This window comes from Argiope bruennichi, chromosome X2 (genome assembly GCF_947563725.1).
Source record: "Argiope bruennichi chromosome X2, qqArgBrue1.1, whole genome shotgun sequence".
Lineage (NCBI taxonomy): Eukaryota > Metazoa > Arthropoda > Arachnida > Araneae > Araneidae > Argiope > Argiope bruennichi.
In genome coordinates, this window is record NC_079163.1 from 29,220,270 (window position 1) to 29,226,269 (window position 6,000).

Consider the following 6,000-nt stretch of genomic DNA (forward strand, 5'->3'; position numbering starts at 1 on the left):
TTATTAAAAGCTATCTGATGGATGTATTAGAACCGAATGATGTGATGGCAGATAAAGGTTTCCAAATTGAACAACTACAAATAATAGGATATAAATTGAAATATCCTAAATTTTTAAAGGTCTATTTAGTTTAATATTCTTGAAAAAAAATGATAACTCCAAGGTATCCAGTGTAAGGGTTACAGTAGAAAGAACTATTTCAAGAATTAAAATGTACAAATATTTTGCAGGGTCTCTGCCTTATAAATGTTTATAATGTCAATTCAGTATTTTTTTTTATTGCATGTTGTGCAACTTTCAAAGACCATTAATTAACAACAAATAATTTTTGTATTCGACTTTTAGTTTTTGGTATTATAATAAAATGCATTATGAGGTTTTACTTTTTTTATTATGAATCCTAGTTTTCTTTATCTTTTAGTAATTCATATTATTTAGTTATTGCTAGGTAATCATGTATAATAACAAAAGAGAAACATGAATTGCTCCAGAAAGCCTTATTACTAGTTTTCCAAATACATTTGCTGCTTTCTGGTGGATTGAAGGTGAATTTATGTCAAGCAACTGTTTCTATTGTTAAAAATGAAATGTCATTAGTTTCTTGCATTTAAACTGAAATTAATAATTATCAATAATATCTTGCTATACCATTGTACACCTCAGTGATTTCTGTTTTAAAAAATACAGGTCTTTTCATTGAAAATCAATTTCCAAAGCAGCATTTATTATATATTTTTTATTTCCAACTTCATTACTACATGAATGTTTCACTTTTTTTTTCTTTTCTATTTCTTTAACATATCGATTTTGAATCATAAAACTCTGTAAAAGTATAAAAGTGTTTTTCCAACTCCTCTTTATATCCTATTTAACTTATATATCATGACCTAATTCTTGTTTATTAAATTTACTCTATTGCATGTTTTTGTTTTATTTTACGATATTCATTCAATGTAATTTTTATCAATGTAACTTTAGTATTTTAAAATACATAAAATACATTTCAGAAATGTTCTGCTTTAAAAGTATATTGCTCAACATTATGTTTTTATTAGTGATTAAAAAAACCTGTTGTTTAGTATCTAGGATGTTTCTGTTGAATAAAACTGATTTCATCATTTACTTTGACATTCTTGTCATGCTATGTTTATATTCATTGTGTCTAAAAAACAAATGTTGATGAATGTTTGAGTTTTTTTTAATAGGTTAGTGCATTGAAATATCCATTTTATCATATTTTTTCAAATAACTATCCTATGTATTTTATCTATGTTTTTTTGTAATGTGTAAATAACAATTATGAAGGTGTCATTTTGTTTGTTTGTCCTTTAAAGATTACTACAAATTAAAATGAAATAACTGATTCATAAGTTGAATCAATTAAAAAATAGTATCTATACCTTTTATATTTCATAATTTGAAATTATAAATATAATTTATTCAATATATACAAATTTGAGTTTCATGTTCTTTCCTCTGAGCAAACTAAAAACATCAGTCTCAATTGTAATAAGAATCATTGCATAAGAAAAAATGTAATAATTTTATTAGTAAGCTTCAAAATCTTAACTTATCTAAGAGTAATAATTACTTTAAAAAATATATTCATAAAATTCAACACACAAGCACAAATTAACTTTTTTAATTATGCAACACTTTCAGTCGGTACGCAAACATAGTTGTATTTGGTAAGACAGGAACATTGGCTTTTATCTGGCAGAAATACAACTAGAAAAATTATTCATGATTGTGTCACTTGTGTTAAAAACAAACCTAGAATCGTAACCCAAATTATAGAAAATCTCCCAACTAATAAAGTTAAATCTAGTTATCAATTTACCTATGTTGTGATAGATTTTTGTGGATCCTTCTATATTAAATACAAGGGTCAGAAGAAAGGTAATTATCAAAAATGTTATGTGGCTGTTTTCATTTGCTTTGCTTCTAAAGCAATCCACTTGGAAATAGCCACTGACTTAAATGCAGATACAATGATTGCCACTTTAAAATGCTTTTTTAGCAGAAGAGGTGCTAGTTCCTCTATCTGTCCTGATAATGCAACTAATTTCAAAGAGGCCAATTCAGACTTAAAACGCTTTTCAAATATGATTGTAGACCTCCTGAGTCACTAGCTAATTATTTAACAACGAAACAAATGATGTGGAAAATTATTCTACGAAGGTCACCTAATTTCGGTGGCTTGTGGGAGGTGGGTGTTAAATCTTTCAAACACCATTTAAAGAGACTTATAGGTAATGCGTGTTTAACAATTGGGCAGTTTTTGACTATTATTATTCAACCTGAAGTTATTCAAAACAGTTTTCCGCTGACACTATGCCATCTGATTCAAACATTGAAATTTTGACCTCAGGCCATTTTCTAATCAGCCGTCTCATAAATAGTATACCTGATACAGCTTATTCAGATAGAAAAGATAACCTTTCTTCTCAATGGCAAAGATTGTGCAAAATGGTTCAAATAATTTGGAAAAAATGGTAGTTAGATACTTAATGGTAGTTAGATTACTTAAATAATTTGCAAACTAAACACAAATGGCAGTTTGAGAAACAAAATGATTCAAAAGATTCTATGGTTCTTTTCAAAGATGATAATCTTCCCCCTTGCCAGTGGACAATTAGAAGAAAACAAGATTTAATTTATGGATCAGACAGCAAAGACAGAGTAGTATTTGTAAAAACTTCACAAAGAATGAAAAAAAAAAATTCAAAAATTTATCATTACTATGTGAATAACATCAATATATATCTGGTGTAATTTATTTAGTATTTAAAATGGTATACAAAGCATATTCAAAATTGTTCATCGTATATATTGAAATATCTCGCATCTTTTCTTTTCAGAATTGTTTTGTATAGAATGTTCAATTTTATTTTAAGTGTGTAATATATTTTGTATTCTTCCGTGAAAGGTAATTGTTGAATATTTGGATTGTTTAATTAAACAATGTGTTATGTGTTTATCTGTGTAATTTTCATGAGATTTTGAAATGATATTTCAAGAGAAATGGAATGTTGGGGCCAGTAAGCCAGCATAACACTCTGCCTACTAATTTTTGTAGCGCTATCAAGTGGCCAAATGATGTAACCCTTTAGTGTGTCCCAGTGAGTGTTAAAAAAAAGCAATGGTGATACAGTCCAAGAGTTCATGTTTAATTTATATATGCAATTTAGTTTTGAAAAAAATGAGCTATCATGGGCCAAAACAGATTGTTACTTGGAAAATGGGCTAAAGAATAAATTCATATTTGAAATATAAACCTAAAAACCACTGATAAATTTAATTTATTTAAAAGAAAAAAAGTAAAGCATACATTACAACAAAAATCAAAATGTAACAAATACAGATATTTTCCTTATTAATACAAATATTTATTATTAAATAATTATCATTACAATTATTAAAATTAAATTTAATGAAATATCTAATGTATGTTCGTATAGATAAGAAATACCGTGACAAAATTTCGATGCAATAATAGAGATATGTAAATATATAATGTAATAAATGTAAACAGAGATGTGCAAATATATAACAAAATTTACCTTAATATAAGTAAGAAATGACGATATACAAGCATGCACTTTCTTTTGAACAGGATATACAAATTGCACTCATGGTTAACACATGGAAACTTTCAGTTTTATAAATTCAGGGGAATCTAATTTCATAATAATCATTTAAAAGATCATTGTTCAATAATTAAAATTAAATGAGTTTCTATTTTTAATATTCAAAGAACAAACAATAATGCAAGTTCACAATAAAACTTACATTGCCTAAAAAAAGTCACTTTCATAACTATTTTCATGAAATATACTGCCAACGAGATGACATGGCATTCAGGAATTTTTAAATTATGGAGGGTCAGGAGCTGGAATGGAAAAAGATTAAAACATTTAACTTTGAAGGATAAAATTTCATTAAAGCCAATAAATGTGTAACACTTGGTCTTAGAAAGACACCTCTTGATTGGCTATTATTTTATAGAGAGAGAGGAAGAGAAATCCAAAAACCACAAATATAAAATAAATACAATTTTTGAAACAGAAAATTATAAAATCCAGTAACTTTTGTCAACAGAACAAGTGTTTTAAAACATCTGTCAAATACATTTAATACATTACTTCTAATTGTAATCTTTGTTTTGAAGCTTTTTTTAAACAGTTTCATTATTTTTAATTTCAATAATTTCAACACAATTTTAAGAAATTATTATTCCTTATGATATTTTACCTAAAATTAATAGAAATGTAAGCAAAATCACATATATACCTGATATAAATCAGTTTTTCTATTTTGTGTTTAATTGTAGTAAAACACTTTTTTCAAATTCAGTTTCTTGAAATGCTAAAAATGCATTTCACTGCTTAGTATATCAACACAAGTTGAAAATTCTTTTGATTCAAAACATATTTAGTGAGGTTACTAAAACATCTCTCTTACCTAGTATAGCAATTCTAACAGGGTATATCTTAAGTTCAAAGGAAAAAAAACAACAAAAAAAAAAAAAAAAAAAAACAGTGTAACGGTTATCAATTCCAGCTTATCACAATTGTACAATACATAAGATTCCTAAAGATATACACAGCATTCAGTAATATTGGTATTAAAAGAATTCATTTTTAAATATTTCAGATTAAAATACATTCAAAGTAATGCAATGCATTTCATAATTTTCAATTACTTGTTGAGACTTTACAAGAAAAACATATAACATACTGTAATGAAAACCATATGTATTCTTCTGTTTTTATTAAAGGAAAAAAAAAAAAAATGCATTTTTATTTAAGTATCAAGATTGCACTAATTCCATCCACTACCTTCCTTTTATCAAATATGTAATAATTTAGCAATTTTAGTTAATTCCCATTTTCAGTGTTTATTTCTTTTTTTCTTTAACAATCCTTTAAATACTGCAACAAACAGCAAAAACACTTTTTATATGTGGATTTAAGAAAAAAATAATTAATCAATACAGCATTTAATAATGACAACAAAAAAAAAAAAAAAATTAAACACACACAAATATCTGTATTCAGTTTTGGTAGTAATTCTACTGATAACTATTAATTGCTGAAGGCATGCTACCATAAGTAGCATAATCAGAAAACAGTTCATTATGTGCTAGTACTTCTTGCATTCATGTTAAAATTATTAGAATAATTTAAAACAGCTTCAAATTGAAAACTTATGCATAGCAGCTTATATTTTAACGAGAAAAAGGATTTATTAATTATCTTATAAATAAAGTCACTAGAAGTGAGATGCTGTGTAATTATGGTAACTTAATCAGTAATAATAATAAATAAATAAATAACAATTTAATGAAAATATGATATCAAATTCTGTAAAACTCCATAAAAATTAAAACATATCACCTATTTAATTTGCTTGCCTTATATCACCCATGCATCTAATTATTATATTTCTAAATTAAAACTAAATCATTCATAGTTACTACAAATTCAGTTAAAATAGTCAGTTCACATAAAATGTAACTCATTTATATCAGTAACATTTTGATGAGAAAGTATTTTTTATACAATTATATATTAAACAACAACAAATTATATATTAAAAATATATTATGAGTTTTCTTTATTACATGTTTTTTATTCAAAAATACCTGTATTAATTTATGAATTATCAACAAGAGATTCTTACAGAGATAATTATTCTGTAGGTTGCTTTTACTAATCATTAATTGTCAAAATTTTTTTTTTAATGCTATTGACATCAGAATATCCAGTTAAAGTCATATTATTGATCATCATAAGCAATGATAAGATAAATAGTTATTTCATAATTCTCTCGTAATTACATATGGCTTGTTCAGCTTAATAGCCCCATTTATTCTATGAAATTACGTAAAAATGTCCCTTTGATATAAATTACATTTTAAACAACAACAAAAGATTTTCGGAACCACTACAGGCACACAATGACATTAAAAAATTATCGCTTATCTATAATTCTATA